The sequence below is a fragment of the Telmatherina bonti genome, assembly GCF_933228915.1.
Source record: "Telmatherina bonti genome assembly, chromosome: 1".
NCBI classification, from domain to species: domain Eukaryota; kingdom Metazoa; phylum Chordata; class Actinopteri; order Atheriniformes; family Telmatherinidae; genus Telmatherina; species Telmatherina bonti.
In genome coordinates, this window is record NC_136619.1 from 35,360,899 (window position 1) to 35,379,800 (window position 18,902).

The following is an 18,902-nucleotide window of genomic DNA, read 5'->3' on the forward strand; positions in this document are numbered from 1 at the left end:
GTGGAAAGGACCAACTTCAGAAGTTTAGTCATACACTGAGTGAAGAAGAGGGACAGTCGAGAGTGGGTGCAGAGTGTCTGATTAAGTGAGTGGTAAGTCATTTCCACTTTTCTTTTTTCACCTGTCAAGCTCTGGTTTCTGGCTTCTCGTTGCTTCTTCCACTTCCACATTATTATTATGTAACCTGACACAAGTCAGAGACCTTGTTTTAGTCATTCAACTTTGATGATTTGTGAGCTTCTGTGGGTGGAGTTTGTCTAACTAGATGGGATAAACTGCATCCTGATTCTATTAATTTTGCACAAATTAGTAAAATGAAAGTTACAATCCATTCTTGAAGTGAAGGATTAAATGAATCACACTTTAGCTCAGAATTAAGAGTCACACATGAAATCCCCTCCTTAACACTGTTTTATTGTTTTGAAGTAGTTGCCCATGCAATCTCCCCTCTTAATCTGTGTGTTGTGATTGTGGAAATGAGATGATGTGCGAGAATAAAGCTCTCTGATTGGCTGAGGAATGTTTTCCTTGATCTTGCTGAAACAGACAGAAATAAACTTGTGGAGAAGAACAACATAGCAGAATACCAACCATTCCACAAGATATCCCCTCCCAACAGTTTTTTCTTCTCCTTTTATTTTTTTTCTTCATGGGTTACAGGAACTTAAGGCCTCACTGACTTCCCAAAGCCATGGCTGGCTGGCAGAGTGAAGGAATTTGCTGCTATACAATGTGCCCTTATGTTAGGTTAGGGGAGGTTACATGAGGCTCTTCCATTTTACACGTGCTACATTAAAGAATAATGACAACTTTATTAAATGCAGTAAGGCTGGCTAAAAAGGAAAAAAAGATGTCCCTAGAATAAGAGATATTCAGGGCATTGGATTCCCAGAGAGGACCGTGATATACTTCATTTTTTTATTTTTGTTGCATTTATTTGACTCAAAAGCTGGAAAAATTCTCTGCTGTCCAAAACCAGCCACGCTTAAAAAGATGAGCTGGTATCTGTCCTTCTGAATCAAAGGAAATGTTTTTATATTTTGTGCTGATTCTCAATAGTCACACATCAGGAAATATATTTTTATAGCGTTGGAAATACCGCTTTATGTGTACTGACAGAAGCCACAATAAATCTGAAACGACAAAATGTTTGAATGACGTGCAGGATTAGTGAGCAGCGGCTATTCTGAGCATGTACAAAGTGTAAGGGCATCATTTAGCTGTCTCTGACACTCTTCTACCTTAGAAGTGCTGCCCAAAATTTCCTCTGAAATTCAAATATGTTAACACGCTCACAGTCTGCAGTTTGTTTCAGTGTGTAATGAAGGTCAGAGCTTTGCTGGGATGTCCAACCTGCTCAGAGAGGCGTTGATGCAGATGCATGATCACTGAAGCTGCAGTGATGTTGAGCTAAAAAAACCTTATGTGCACTGGTGTAGCTTTGACGTTATTTCCTAATCAGTAATAAGACTAAGTTTATGCTTGACGTCAACAGCATTAACTCTTAGGGTGCTGGAGTTTTTGTTCTTTTAGAAAAGGATAAATTTCGATAGAAACAATCCAAAAGGCTGCAGCTTGGAAGTGGTTAGCAATAAAAGGATGCAGGAACTGGGAAAAATGTTGAATATGAAACCTGAGTTTATGGTGGGAGTAAATTTACTCACTTCTTTTTCCACATTCAACAGAAATCGCCGAATAGCTGAGAAAGCATTTTACCAACAGTAAACCAGTGTTTCTCTGTAATCTGCTCTGCATCGCTGACAAGTGCATCCTCATGAGCGCAGCAGGGTTCTTCTAGACCCCAACCATCCCAAAGAAAGGAAAAATAGGCTTTCAGATTGAAAATATAGCTGTTTTTTCAATCTTGTTGTTTAAAAAAGGGAGATGTGGCATGTTTCTTTCATTGGCAATGTGGCACTCCTAGGGTCTAAAAAAGATTTTTTTCTTTCTTTATACTTTTTGAATAAACATAAAACCTAAAAATGAGATTTTCCAGCAAGGCTGATAAGAATAAATGATTTAATTTATTATATATTGTTCATTTATGAATGAACAATGATTCAGTGTTGTGTTTTTGACTGAAATGTCGATGTGGATGTTTGCTTTCTTCCTCTTGTGCGCAAATAACAGCAGCAAAAGATTTCTGTCTGTAAATGAGCCTGAAGAAACTTTTGTCAATTTCTCAACACAGAACAGCTTCAACTCTTAAACGTTTGTGTGTTTTCTAATAAGAACTGTTCTCTTGGGGCCTTTCACGACATTTTCTTTTCCAGAACTTTCCAAAACATTAACTTTTCCCTTGAGGTCTTGGTCCATGACCCACTTTCTCCTGAGATGCAATTCATAGACAGATGACCTAACATTTTTCCTGAGAGTTCGCTTTTATTTTTCAGAATTCATTGTTTCATCTGTCAAGTCCAAACCATGACACTTCAACCATTTTATTTTGTCCCTGGGATAAAATTCTTGAGCTGAAATGTAGTATTTTACTTACTGTAAAAGAAATATATATATATATTTTATAATTGGAAACACATTTGTTCTTATTTGCTTGCTTCTTGTTTATTCACACAATCTTTTGCAAACCGTAGAGGTAGAAATGTTTGTGCTGGAGAGAAGTGGTGTGTTGTTGCTACCCAACCACCACTGTTCAGCATTGTCCTGATGGCAGCCTCATATTCACCAGTATTAGCCTGTGAAATATGATTTAAGTTTCTTAAAAATGAACATATTAACATATTATTTGTGACTTTATGAGATTCCTGAAGTGAACTGGTTGAACACTGGAGAAATACAGAAAATATCATGAAGGTTCTCCATTGATGCTGACTGCAGTGATGAGAAGTCCATATCCTTTAAAAATTAAAGGGGTCCTATTATGGTATTTGGAGTTTTCTGAGCTTTCTACAGTGTTACGGTGTTGAATCCTCATCAGACATGTGAACGGCACTGTTTTTTATCACCTAAACGCAGGTTTGAGTTTGAGTTTGAGTTCCAGCACGCTCTCCGTTTGGTTTCCATGGCGATGAAAAACGCGTCGTTTTAGAGAGTTTTTTCTACTTGGAAATCCTTGTGACGTCCCGGGGGATAAGGTTCAGTGATTGGTTACCTTCTACTGGTTAACAAGGGCATGTACAAATACATCAGGCAGGTGGAAAACGTGGGATAAAGTTATTTCCAACGATGGCTGGTGAGTTTACCAAAGAGAGACATCCTGCTGCATTCGTTGCTGTGGGTTGCTGTTTTCCACTTCGTTTTCAGGGTCTGATTCAGGTTCCAACATGTAGGGCTGTATGCTATGTGTTGACATTGTAGTTTGTTTTTTTATTGAGTTCATATTAGCCTAATCCTTCTGTTTATGAGATTTTACAATGACGGTGAAAGCAGCTGCGGTGCGCGCTCCCGATGTAGTGCAGTGGCGGGAGGCGGGGCTTAATGCGGAAGAGTCTCAATCCACTCATTTTGCCCACAGGCTGATCTGACAGCCTACGGAGAGGGTCGGTCTGAAGTAAATAAAGCCATTTCTGACAATAACTCGATCAATCCCAGTCCTTCTGGGCTCAGAAATAAAAATAAATTAGCCTGAAAAGCACATAATAGTTCCACTTTAAGCTTGAACCTTTTCTGGTCAGATGTGCTTCAACTGTTTTTCTGAGGCTGGAAAAAAAATCTCCTTTGTTCTAACTTGACAAGCTGTGAAGCTCATCTTTGATACAGTGGCTTTCAGAGATCCCTGATCTTTACAGAAAATACCTGAATGGATTTCAATCTTCAATTTAATTTGCTGTTTACAACTGTATTACTGGATAATTAGTCTGATTATACAACAATAAATTTAATCTTTTTCTGTGCTTGTTAAAACCTGTTTATGGACCAAATTGCAAAGAGCTTTCAAAGTTTTCTGGTCGATTTCTTACAAATAGAGGTATAAATTTATTTTAAATGTATAATAACCTCTATTTGGGTGCAAGTTTGATTTTTTAAAAAGAAATATATGCAAAAAAAAAATCAATCAATATTAATTTAAAAGAATAAAAAACCTGATGGATCTACTATATCAATCACAATATAATGTGAACCTTTTGACTATTAAAGTAAACTTTTTTTTTAGCATAGCAAATCAAATAGCACCATATTATCTATTATGATTCAATTTAAAGTGTGTTAACAGTAAAAATCATGGCACCAGTGCTTTTTATCAAACTAAAGGAAGCTACCTGAGAGAATACACCAAAAGGTGCAGCTCCCCTTTTCTGTCATGAAGCTCAGTTAATGACTATTTTTGTTTCATTGCTAATTAAATAACTATATAATATGGATGTGCTCTGTCTGTCTGACTACGGATCTGCAGTGTAAGATAAGGGTCATGGTTGCTCTTGACTGAATAATTTCTACTTTTAGTAGCAATGTATCATTTTTCATTTATTTTTAAATCCAGACACAATTAGTGTCCATTAACAGATGAATGGGAAATTACTGTCAGCTGCAGCTTTGATAATGTGGAAAAAAAAAAATAGAAAGAATTTCAGAATAAATATCCACACTTCAAAGAAGTTAATTATCCCTGAAACTATACTGAACATAAACAAGGAGCCTATTTTCCCTTTAGAAATAAACCCATACCCTTGTTCTATATATAATCTAATAACTACAGCTGACAGTCAGAAGCGGCCTTGACACATTCCAGGATGGGCAGAGGAGAAAGAGGCAGCTTCCTTCCTCCATGTCCTCCCATGTCGCATCAGCTCCAGTGTTGCTGAACCGGTGATAAGCTGATGACGGTGGACAGTTAGCAGCTGCCTGCAGTTTACATTTAGCCTGCAAATACTTACCAAAGCTGCTGTCTGTTACAGTTTCCAGTCTAGCATTGCCCCGCTTCGCTTCCCTCTGTTTTGCTGCACACATGGCATGTAGCTATTCTGTTCTTGGTAGTGAAAATATGCTCGTGAGTTAAAGTGTTGACTGCTTTATTTAATTGTCACAGCTGGCGTTGTTTGTGCTAAGTATAGGCCTGTGGTCAAACGTCGGGCTTCTCTAGCTGTGGCTGCTCCCAGGGCGATTGCCATGAACACTGGTGCTTCTGACGGGGGTTATAAAAAGGCTGCATTGTGCTGGTGCATGCAGGTTTGTGTGTATGTGTGTGTGTGTATGTATCCCCTGCTAAATTCACTCAGTCACTTTTCCCTCAGTTATATGCTCTTTCAGTGCTTTTTTTTTTCTTTCAATAGATTTCAGCCGGTCCTCTTTGGCTTTGTTCTCTGAGTAGATTTTATGGATGTAATTTTCAGCCTTGTCTCCTTGTGCTGCAGTGTTCTTCAGGTTTTCCACATGAAGAAAAAGCTGAGAATGATAGGACTGAGTGTTTCATGTTGGATACATTGTAGGTAACATAAAAGGTTTTTCCTTGGTCTTGTTTCTGATTCTGATCTTCTTTCTGAGACCAGACGGCATGATAACAAGAATGGAAAGTAGCTCTGCAGTATATCAATGTAACGGGAAAAGGACGAGGGGAGGTAGAGCGAAACCATTGAAATATATTTTGTGTTATCCCAGAGTGTGATAAATCCTAACAGGATGCGACTCTGTGGACCGTTGGATTATACCACAGCAAATATGAGATACTACAAAGCATAATAAGGCCACTATAAATTAATTATTGGGCCAAACAGGCAGAGTATTAGATGAGAGAAAGGGGTATTAAATTTTAATGGTTCAGATTGGTTAAAGTAAAATCTGTAGTGAACATTAAGAAGAGAATTACATGTTATATTCAATAGCTTCTGTCAGCAAATGACCAATTAATGAGTTTTTAATAAATCATGCTTATTAATATATTCAGTGTGACAACAAGTTATCATTTATTAACATTTCTTTGTTGAATTCTGTCAATCATTGTTGTCGGCCAGGGAGAAACATACTGAGGCTATGAGTCTGAAATGAAGCTTTTTTACATATTTTCTTTAATTAGTTTCTCTAAAAAGCCAAATGCTACGCTTAAATGCAACTAAAGCTAAAATCTTAAAACCTTGGCAAGTGTTATTGGTGCTGGAAGTCCTTGAGCCTAAATTAATTGAAAATTACTGTATTAATCCCATACTTTGGAGGTTACCCTCCTAAAACGTGCTGTAGTGTGTATGTGCATGCAGGTAGATGCAGAGTATAAAGTAATGTGTAAAAGATAAAATGATGTCCATGATAACCATCTTTAATTTGAACCCTGACCAAATAGTTTTTTTTTTAAATGTATTGCTGTAATAAGTCTCATGATTCCACTACAACCAGTAGAAGAAAAAAGTCTTTCCTCATTGGATCTATCATTTAACTGTTGGATTGAGCGCCTATTGCTGTGTCCTCAATCACTAGCTTTTGTGAGAGATGAGATCGAGATCCTCTCACATCCTGGTTGGGTTTACAAAGACCAAACTAAGAAAATGATTCTGGTTTAAGTTGAGACACATTCTTTTCAATACGCGACCATTAACTTTATACACGTCTGCCAGTTCCATGTATTACAACCTCTTATGAACAAACTTTGTCACTTCCTGGCTGACATGAAGCTGTAATATCACTTTTAAAAAATGGTAAACAAACAACACGTATGACTGGAGGAATTTTCTGTAGTTCCAGTGAAGATGAAGAAGCCTCTGTGTGAACACACCTCATTGTGTTGTCCATTAAGTTGTGCTTTTAACTTTTGCAGCATTTCTCTCTTCTCCAAGGGCTCCAAAGCAATCAGAAGCAGCCATCTATATCAGTTTGTTGATGCTGATGCTATCCTTGCTGCAAATGTTGAAGGAAATAAGCTTCCTCAAAGTAGAATCCACACTGTCTCTTCTTGTTTTTTTGTATTTCTTGGATCCTTTGTTAGAATGTCAGTATAGAAATTTAAGTCTTTTATTGTAAAAATCACAATTTACCCAAGAATCAAAGTTGTAGACCACCTGAATTAAAATCTGATTTAATATTTAACATTTAGTCTGGAATAAACTACAAAATTCTGCATGCTGACAAGGAAAAGTTTAACCTGTTGAATAATGATTGAAAAATTGAGGTTATTCTTTCCCCATTATCTCAAAACTCATTAGTTACTCATGATAAACTCATGATAAAGTCCCACTATTAGATGATTTTTACATTAGTTTGTCATTTTACATTTATGCTCTGGCTCTTAAAAATGATCACAGTACAGCTTTAAAACAGTGGAAAGTTATCTTACTTGATGTAAAAATTTGAGATCTAAAAAATTATTTCGTTGAATGTGCAGGCCAAGATTGCACAATAAAATAACAGATGCGCTGTAGGCATTATCCACAAAAAATAAAGCTGCACATTATTAAATACATACTGAAGTAACCGAAATGAAACTTTGGTCATAGAGCGTGAGAGATAGATTCACTGCCATCACAGCCTGAGGAAAGAAACGGTGATAAGGTAGGTGGATATATCTTACCAGACGGCAGCAGGGTGAATAGGCTGTGGATGTGGTGGAATATAATTTGGTTAGGATGCTTTGCTTCCTTTCATTTAGATGAAAAAAGCATCAAAACACTGTCATTCTGTCTGTTAATTATAAACTTGCATCTAACAGCTGTCTGACAGCATAAAAACTAGGAGACAGAGGAAAACAGGTAGCCTGGTTCTGTCAGCTAAAAGCATACACACAGCGATGCATGTAAAAGTTAGGCCTAATAATTTATAATATATTGTTTGTTTAATTGACACAACAGCAGAACTTCAAAAAGGAAAGTTTGTGATTTTCTCAAAGGTGATGACAAGACTTTTATTTAAAATTTAAAGTCACCCTTATCGCCTCATTGAGTGCTCAGCAGCCTGAATCACACTGACAATAATTTGCATTTAACAGCCCACACTTGATGCAATGAAGTTGTTTATTTTTCAGCCTGTCCTCTCCGGCTACGAGGAACCAGCATGCCTTCTTACACTCTGAAAGGTCTGTTTTGTGTGCTTCTCCTTGTTGAGTCTCTACTGAGATGTTAGAGTGAAAACCACAAACCATAACCACACACTTTCAGTGGCGCTGACTCCCAGTCTCACGCCCAGTTTAACACAGAAAAAAAACCAGCAGGCGGGTTGTCTTTTTTTTCCTCTCCTCAAAGTACGGTTCTATGTGTTACCTCACCTATTCACAGCCTTTTTTTCCCTGTTAATTATAATATATCACCCAAAGAAACTTTCATAATTTTTTTCTGTTTACTTAATTTTTACTTTTTTATTTTTTCCAGGTGATAAAAATAGCAGCGGGCATTCGCATTCTTTATATAGCTGCACATATTTAGTCTTCTATCTGGTGCAACTGCAGACTAATCTTTATGTAACGTGTAATTTTGCATTGCTTGCTGAGCTCTTTAAACATAGGATCCCACATATTTCCTGTATATGACACAATGGATTACATACGAGTGTTTTCCTTCTATCATTTTATGGTGTGTAGGCTGCTGAATAAAGAAAAGATCTCAGTGGAAGCAGAAGCTAATTTGCATTAATTTCTGGCAGCCACTTGTGGCCAGTTTTTACTGATCTAAACAGATTTAGTCTAACTTTGTAAAGGCTGGATCCCCCAGACACGGATCATGGGATGGCCTCAGAGAGAAAATCAATTTTAAAGAATTCAAAATGGTTTTTTTTAGTTGTAGAAGTACATTCCTCCCTAGAAAGTGTCCAAACCCCATGATATCATCTAGTGTACCACACTGAATACAAAGTGATGTGGGATTAGTTGTTGATACAGAATTTCTTTCTAAAGAAAAACTGAACACACTTTTAGTTTATCAGGAGACTCATTTAATCAGAAATGAGACTTTCTTATCTAAAAAAAAAAAGGGATGTGCTCCTTTATGCTTCTGACATCTAAATGTTATTGGCTGTTCAAGACGTGTAGTTTTTATCTCACTGAGGAGCTTTTTGGAAAGCTGTCTTCAAGTCCCTGCAGAGACTCTGACTAAGGTTCACTGTGTTTTTGTTTGTTTAGTCTCAGCTCAAATAGCTCATAAAGCTATTTCATCTTATTATGTCCTTCTTAGAGATGGATTACACGATCAGCAGCTTCTGTATCGTTCATTAAAATCTCTGTCTTGATCTGATGGAGGTACAAAATAATCCATGAAGGAACTGCAAATTAAGATTTAAGTTTTGTGTCGCAAGCTGTGACGTGTCAGGAAGGATTTCTACTGGTCTTGCAGCTGATGTTTAATTGCCCTTTAAATCAGCTAAATACAGAGTTGCTTGATCAATATCGAATAAAAATGACTGTCTACAACACTGAGGAATCTCTAATGGGCTAACCTAAAGCTGTCAACAAAATCAGTAGTTTGCTTTGGTTCTGCAGGGGCCTGAAGCCTTTTGTTTTGGTTTTGATATGTTTTTTACCCTTTTCTATTAATTTCCTTCCTGTGTCTTCTAGATCCTCTGCAACGAGGTAACTTGTCACTATGGATACGATATAAATAGATATGGCTTATTATAAAACTGTAAAAGTTATATAATAGAGACTAGAATCACTCAAAAATGAAACTTTGTGGGCTTCAAATAGTTTAAATTGTGTCATACCTACATTTTGTATTACACAACACTGACATAATGATTAAATTCTTATACTGTTGTCTATGTTTTCCTGTCAAAGTTATAAAATGTTAGTGTTTTACATTGTTGTACCAAAAGTAACATTAAGCAAGAATCCCATGTTAAAAAATGTTCATTAGAAGGAAGGGTTTGACTTTGGTTTAACACTTTTATGCCAGCATTTGTCTCTTCTGATCCAAAAGGAGACCTTTTCATTTTTTTTCTGTCAGTCCTCATTTGGATTGGAGATGAAAAATATTTGGCTTAGATCTGATGATAATCAATTATCCATAAGTTTCTGTCTATAAAACTCTGTCCTTTTGACTTGATGCCCCTCTGACATTCATTATACACCTTCCTGGAATTGTCTTTGCACAGCATTTTACTGAGAAAGACTGAGAAAGTGCACCTCACAATTTTTTTCCATCATATTACAACAGTATTTAACTTTACGGCAAATCCCAAAAACTGGATGTCATCAACTGGTTGTTTTGAATGTGCACTATGACTAATATAGCAAAGAAACCTAAGAGGACATCATTTGAGAAAGAGTGGAAAAGAAAGAGAGAATGTGTCAGAGCAAGAGATAAGAACAGAATAAACCATAGACTTTTACTGGCGGGAGAAAGCTCAGAGAAGAAGCAGGATGTTAGGGGGGGACCAAATTTAGAAAATCTTTAAACAATTTTTAAGTTTTGAGTAAAAATAAAAAACCCCGCACATGATGAAGACTGAATGTTGGTAAATACAAATTTACTGGTTTGCATTGCGTTGCCTGAATACATTACTTCTTTATGCAAAACAACAGGCATTGAAAACATTTACACATGAACAAACACACATTTTCTGGTCAGATTGGGTTGATCTTGGGCTTTAATTAAATTTTTTAGGGCCATGCCTCCTTTACAGTCTTTGCTACGAAAGCTTAAATGATGCAAATTCAAAGCTTCATAAATACACCAAAGCTCCAAAGACCTTTTGATAATCTTCAGCTGCCCTGGGAACCTCTAAGTGGCTGCCAAACACCCAGAGACTTAATGTGACTGCCCACAAAGCAGTTTAAGACTTTAAGAAGATAAAATGTTTTAACTTCACTGCTTTTCCTGTTTGTTATGTAATAAAAAAAATAGCACTTAACAGGAATGATGAGAGTTTAGCAGAGCACTGTCTGCACTGTTTGTAGAAACTGCAGGGGAAAAAAAATCAAAGCAAAAAATAAAATGAATCTTTGTAACGTCGGTTCACCTTTTTACTGTACAGCTGAATTTCCACAAATTTAACAAATAATGGAAAAGTAATAAAAAAATTAAAATTAAGACAACAACAAAAAACACTCACTGAGCTTCCATCACAGATGTTACAGACAGAGACTTTACTGGCAGTAAGAAGTACAGACTGAATTAAATACCTGCACATTTTTGAAGGAATCATCTCATTAAACTCTAATAAAGCTTCAAATGAAAAAAAAATTATTACTTTTAGAATGGGATTGATCCTAAACAAGCCAAAGATATGCAAACCAGACTTTCAGGTATATTTACAAGCCTCTGACAAAAACACGATCAATAATCTGTGGATGATCTTCAAAAGACCACTGCGCACACATGAATATCAAAGCGAAGCAAATACTGACTTCAACAGAAAAATTTACACGTGTGAGAAGGATGATATTGTATGCATCACCTAAAGATAGTTATAATGTAGGTGATGTATTTAATTTTCTTTTTCAATTTACCATCAGCAGCCAGATAGCCAGCAAACCGCCACCTTCGTAGCATAGAATGCTCCACTCCTCACGTACCAATCATGGAAGAACTTTAATAAATCAAACCACCTATTTGGGATTATTTCAGATTAAACTGGCAGACTGAAGCACCACCTCAAACCAGTTTGCTTTCTTTGCAGATGTGAGCAGAAAAAATTCTAACACAACCAGTTTGCAGGATGCACGAGCATTTACAGATAAACTCTCCCGCTGATCTTATTATGCTGAGAACAGCAGCTGCATAATGCTCTGCTCCACAAAGCACTAATCATCGCGGTTTAGCAGAAGTAGATAAGAGAATGACTCTTAGCTGTTTGAATGTAATGTATGTGTTTTACCACGAAAGACCCAGTCAGGGATGAACTTCTCTGACATTGATCCAAAATTATTGCACTGTTGTTTATTAAGTTCATTAGGAGTGTTTGCACGAAGCTCTCAAACCTTCTGGTTTTCTATATTTAGCGTCGTTCGCCTTCTCTCCAGCTCTGTCTAAATGCACTTTAGTGAATGTTTTCTACCACATCAAAGCAATGCAATGCTGGTGTTCTTCTGTTTCTGCATGTCTCACGTGGCCTATATGCAGAACCCTCTTTCTTGGTTGTTCAGGTTGTTAAGATGGCTGACCCTGCGAAGGAACTGGAAAACCTTACTTTCATTTCTCTTAATGATGCCACATGCTGAGCTCTTTTAATCTTTAGCTTTTAATGTTCAGATTCACTGTGAGGCAGTGCATGCTTGGTTTTTATTTCAAACTGTATCCATGCACGCCAGTGTCCAAGTTGACAATGTTGCAGTGGATGTAGAGAGCAATGAGGGAGAATGGGATTTTTCAATTATCAAAATTCACAAAAAAATAAAGATCAAGTTAAAATGATGCATCTTCTCATGCTGATGGATCATAAATAAAGTCTTTTTCCTGCTAAGTTGCTTATTTTTAGCAATTTTTTTAAACATAATTTTGGCATTTAAGTGCCGTGAAGTACAAAAATATTCAGATAGTGATGAAACCTACAATGCAGATTTGTTTTTTATCTTTTCATTTATTTCTTTTTTTGAAAGCATTATAATGTATGTTATCATACCCATTTCCACTTGAACAGTGCCTGCTGATTGGATTTTTCCTCATATGTTCTGTTCTTTGAAAGCAGTGACCCACTGACGGCTCTGTAATGAAGAACTTATTTTCATGCAATTTTTGGATGATTCATCTTATTACGTTCCCAATAAGCTCACTGTTGCTAATGCCACACATCATTATCTCCTTTCAGGAATAATTTTCTCAACACTGTAATTAATCCTCATGCAGATGCCTTTGTTGCCTTGATTACTGCGCCCTTTTTAAGCTCTGCTCCATCCCGGTCAAACCTTTCCACAGATGTTTATTTCATTCATGTGTTTATTTCATCTTCCTAAAAGTTCTTTTCATCCTTCTAATGGATTGCTAAATGGCCTCATTACACCCAGGTCCTATAATTTCTTATGTCCTGAGGCCAAAAATATTTGTTGAGATGCAAAAGGACAAAGACGAGACATAAAAGGAGAAAAAGATGCAAAATGATGGATAAGGCTCACACAGTTACATGACAGGTAAAACAGCTAGAGACAAATGCAGATACACATAACTTATTATAAATTCTAATAACTACAAAGAGATAAACAATGACAAAAAATGCAAAGTCACTTAATGATATGAAGGAAAAAACTGCAACATCTGCAAAAACAGCAAAAAACATGAAGATTGATTAAACTGGCTAAAGGCAGAAACCATCAAAAATCTGTGTGCAAAATAAACACAAAAGCCGAGAAATGCATTATAACCACAAGGTAAAGTTCTATATTCAAAACATGTGGATATAAACATACAAAAGAAAGCAACCTCCAGTGAAATCGCTATGACAACAATCACTAGGAAAAAGACAGCAACAAAGGTATTTTACAGGTCTGAAAAGAAATGGTAAAGAAAAATGCATATACAGATGCAAAGTGATCATAAAGAGACATGCAGTTCTTACTTGTAAAATTGGCTCAGTGGATTACTGCTTGATAATATTTATGTAGGAATAGATCAGTGCAAATGATACATGTTCAGTGAAACACTTTTTTCCAAAACGGCTTCTAGAGAACTACAGACCTTCATTAGAGGGAGTTGATTGAGGACAAAATGCTTAATTTTCCTCTTTATTTTCTCTGTTCCTATCTAGGTCTGTGATATAATTAACATTCATGGTCTGCCACTCCTCAGTCCACAGTGACTTGTTCTCATTGAGAAGTTCACAAGGTACTTCTTTACTCCGACAGCCTATGGATTAGTTGCTATGGAGACAAAGCTGTCGGAAGTCAGGAGGAATATGCTACTCGTTAGTTGTGTTTTTCTTCTTCCAGAGGAAGATATGTTGCAGAAAAGTTTGAAAGGCTCTCTGTAACTCTCGGGGAATCAGCACTTTCCAAATGAACTGGAAATATCTCAACAGATATTTCTCTTTTTCCTGGGTCATCAGCTCATTTCTGAAGTTTACTTTTCCTATTCTTTCACTCTTTCTTTGGTTGAGATTTGACTTTGTAACATAATCTGTGTCAATTCATTTATTAAAACACAACAGTGTTAAAAATGCCTCCCACCCTACTCTAAATCAGTCACTTGATTTATTTATGAGTAAATAACCAAGAGGAGTTGCAGCATAATTGTTTTTTCTTTCTTTCTTAAAACGTAACCTTTTGTTTTTATATCCTGTGAGGTTAGTTTCACCAGCGTCTCCAGTTTTTAATGATTATAGTTGAGATGATAATAGTTTTAATGATGATAGTTCCAGTAGTGTTGGGAAACATGGCTGATGTGAAATGATACTGTTAGACATATGCTGGTAAGCAGTGGTAAGAAAATGTGTGTGTTTTCATGCTTTTGATGAGAGGTAACGCAGCAGTTTGCTCACTCTTCATGATGTGGAGTAATTACAATCTGGATTTATTTCTAAAATTGTCCTCTGAGCAGAATGAGTTACAAAACTTAAATATCACTTCCCAGTTTTGTCTGCAATAGAAAGGCCTGGATTGTTAATTTTCTTTTAATTTAAAAGAAGACTAAAATCAAAGATGCATTGTCTAAACTAGATTATTGCTTGTTTAGCTGCAACAGTGTCTGTTGCTGCTTAGACTGCTGTTTGCTAACCTGAAGGTTTGGAAGTAGAGAGGAGTCACTGGATTTGAGGGCTCAATGGCCAGTTTAAAGAGCAAAGAAAGAAAAGGAAAAACTGTTGGTCTCTTTGAAATCAAGTGGTTTTTTTAAAAAAAATTAGATATCTCACACTCATATTATTTGTTTTGATGCTGTTTTCAGTAACAAAATAGAAATAAAAAATATTATCTAAAATGACGGTGAAACTGGTGGCAGTACGGTTAAAATAACACTACCATAATAATGTTATAGAATAATGTTCTTTATCATTACCCAAGCTAGTTTACATAACATCATATATGTTTAAAATTGACGTTAAAATGTTATGTAACAAATTTATGTATGAAGATTGTCATGTTTGTAACAAGTACACATAATTAAGGGTTCATTTGTTGTCATTTGTTTATGTAATATCTTTGAAAGATGAATATCGATTTACTATTTCATTTAGAAGAGACACGCATTTTGTCAACTCAAAATAAGTTGTTTCTATATTTTCCTGTCCGTGTGTTGAGCCGGTTTATTTACAAAAAAAAATTAAATTAATATTGATTTAACAAAATATGAAACAAATTACAATATTTGAAAACTTAACAACACTTAGAGTGAAATAATAATATCCATATAAACAGTTTATGTGGCATCCTTTACAGACTTTGGTCAATCAGATTTGCGTCTATCTTTTCACACACAAGGTTACAGCAAACATTTATTGACAAACCCTGAATCTGAGATATGGAAGAATAAGAATTGGTTGATCTGGTGTTATTGTGGAATTTCTTGACAACACTAAATAAACAATGGTGGCTTTATTCTCAAAGATGGGAAAGAATATAAGGTTTTAATGCATGTTATTAAACCCTGCAGTTGTATTTGAATTATTTAAAGATAGGTGACAAATAGCATTCTTTATGTACAGTCCTTCACAGATTCACATTTAAGTTTTGTCTTCATCTGTCAAAATTATGGTGTTTTGGATGTTGTCAAGGCTGCTGAGCCAACTGATGGGGACCTTTTCCCCTGCATAGACAAAGACAACCTAGATGCTCCCCTTCCCTTTCCCTGATATCAATATTTCTTGATCTTGATTGTATTTTCCTTCATTCTAAACCAAAATTCATGAGCTGAAATACCTACCTAATAGGAACTGATGCATGTGAGCTCACATCTACAAAAATATTAAATTGTTTTTCATCATGTCAGCATCTCAGAGTTCCTCCAAATATCAACAATTCTGTACTATTTAACTTCTATATAATACGATGGTCGCATTTTTTAAAAAGAAGACAAATTATTTTTAGCACCTCAAAGAACAGACAGTAAAAACATTTTATTCTGTTTTTAACCTAAGCTGTTGCTCATCTAAAGAAAGTTAAGTTTTGACACACGGTTAACAAGAAATGCGTCAGTATTAAATTAGCTCACAATGACTTTCACTTTTGCACTTTAGGTCACAGCTATAAACCCACCTGTTCAGGCTTGATTTCTCTACATGAACAGGCAAGCAATTGTTTAGATGCTTTTTCCACTTTAAATGGCTTTATTATTATTATTATTATTATTATTATTATTATTATTATTATTATTATTATTATTATTATCATTATTTAACACAAATTATTTATCTTCAACTTTATTGTATTTTATACCATGATTTTATCTGTACTAGGGCCTTAATTTTCTAGAAATAAATTATTACCATTTTTATTATTATTGTCTCAATTTAACACTAATACAAAATAACCTTTACCTTGCAGTGATACAGACAAGCTAGATGCTAGGTTTGCCATGGTGACTGGACAACTCACACTGAGAAATGACTCATTAGAAAGTGATAAATGTTTCTTAAATTACTGTAGTCTAAATCAAGGTGTGTTCCAATTAATGTGGTAATATTTCACTCTTTATATGCTGAGGAAACTAATTTAATGTATTAGCCAATTTATACCAGACAATCTTTACACATTGCTCACATATTTGCCTTTTCTTATGATATGTATTATAGGTCTTGTAGGCTAGTTCAGTCTCCGTACAAATGAGAAAAACTTTTACAATCAGCTGATTATTTTTCTTTATTATGAATAACAAATATTTTACTAACAAATGTGGATAACTGTCAAGGGATGGGCTCATTGCACCTGAAAAAGAACCTAATATCTGCTACATGATCCTGTTCAATGAAACATGTAATTGCATTCTAAACACTTAAGATACATTTCCAGACAGTCAGAGGTTCTATGAATATAAAACCTCCATGAGTAAATAGGTATACAGAGAGCAAAAACCAACTTTGCTGTTAGATGCATAAGAAATGCATAAACAAGAACAAATAAACAAACAAACAAACAAAAAGTTGATTATATTTATTGTATATAATCTATAATGCATAGTAATGTTGGCTTTGACCACAAAGAAGACCTATCTGCTTGGTGTAGTCGTGTCTAACCTGAGATGCAGCCATGCAGGTGTTACTGCCCCCTGCAGGTTGGAGAATGACCGGAGGTTTTCATCTTTTTTCTTGCAGAAATGGTTAATTTGAACTTTGAGATTTCAAGAGAGAAGAGGTGGGGTGACAAATACTCTGGATGTAGGCTGCACTTCAGCTAATGTTGAAGCAGCATAGTGAGAAATGCTTGGGAATCCTTAACATGGTGACCTTGCCATAACAACTCACTTTGCGGGGATGAATTTGACCTTGCAGAAGAAACTGCTGCACTACTCTAGTATAGCTTTGGTGTTTAAGGAGTCCAGGCAAGTTTTTTTTTCTTCATGTTTTCTAGCTTATCTAAAATATTCAGACCATTTCTAATCACAAAACACTGAAATTGGTAAATATATATTATTTTGTATTTTTATACAGATTGAGCATAATTCATCAATGCATTTCAAACTATGGTTTTTGATAATTGCTTTGAGGAACCACTATCACTGTAGAAGTACGCAGCTCATGGCAGGAATGGAAAAAAACAAACAAGGAAAATAATGTGAAGGACAGGACTTTCTGGAGGGTACCTAACCTTAATCTTCTTTTATAAGTGGACAAGTTGCAAAAAATAAATCATTTGTTTTTCTCTCAGGTAGTTTAGGGAGGTGGTTTTGTCGTCGTGTAAACACAGCATTCCAGATACACAATATACATAGGGATAGATACAGAGAGTATGTTATGCTATAAACTAACACCAACTGGAAACCACTAGATCAGTCCCCTTAGATAACAAGCTTAATATTTAACCCTCTAAGTGCCAAAGTTGCAACACAGCAGGCCATATTTCCCTAAAAAGAGAGCGTTGACCGGTTACCACCTTCCAACGTGTGAATTTTCACGGTAACACGAGAAGCAAGTAGAAAGGAGGAGAAGGGAAGGTGGAGGGGTCTGTTTAAAGTTTGAGACGAAAAGCATTTGAAAGACACTCTACAGAGGCAATGAAGTCGATGATGCAGCGAGGATTAGATAGAAATCATTCAACATGTCAAAATGCCTTTTTCTCTCGACTATCAGCCATCTTTGACTGCGGAGGAGAAAATTGGCCTCCTAAAGATGACGACTGGTCATCTAGCAACAGTGAAAGGGATTCTTCTGTTGGAAATCACTGCATACAATAATAACCTTCCCAAGGCACCACATGTGGAAAATGACAATTCTGATGCTTTACCTAATCAAGGCCAGAAAGGCAGAATTTGAATATTTCTGAGAGTTTCTCAATGTGTTTGAGGCAGCAGGGTGTGATGGAGATGTGGGGCTCCATCACCAAGTATTGTTTGATAGTTCATGCAGAAGTTAAATAATGACAATAACAAAGCACACTGATTAATTGCTTATTGAAAATATTCCAAGTCAAATGTTGGTTGGTGTTTGTGGAGAGGGACTGGCCATTTTTCCTCTGAAGAGAATTTTAATTAGCATAGTTCTATTGGAAAACTTCCTGTACATTTGTTCTTTGTTAAGTTTTAAGTGTGTAAAGCTAAATGCTCAACAGCTAAGGTTACTACTTTCCTCTTGTCGTCTTGGCAGAGCACAGGAGCTAAAAGATGGAAGCATGCCCAGTTACCTGCTTAAGAGCTGCGGGAATGTACCATGTTAACGAGGAGGGCGATGTAGAGCAAAGATAAATCAGTTTCATGCATAGAACGAGGTTAGATAGTTACTGACTTATGTGTATATATATATATATATATATATATATATATATATATATATATATATATATATAGAGAGAGAGAGAGAGAGAGAGAGAGAGAGAGAGAGAGAGAGAGAGATGTGTATATGTAAATATTTATGCTTTGTTGTGTTTGATGCTTTTAAATATGTGTTAGTATCTTGTGGTTTTGTTATTGTAGCCCCACCTCAATGGGCTGATGGGTATAAAAGCCTGCTGTTACTTTGTG

General features: G+C 35.9%; 1 protein-coding gene across 1 annotated transcript in view; it reads left to right on the forward strand.

Moving 5' to 3' along the window:
- The window catches only part of tspan4a (tetraspanin 4a), a gene marked incomplete at its 5' end in the record, with an annotated part of 202,685 nt that continues 183,783 nt past the window's right edge, over positions 1-18,902 (forward strand). Inside the window, one exon of the mRNA XM_079265094.1 lies at positions 1-92. The remainder of the gene's footprint in view (positions 93-18,902) is intronic.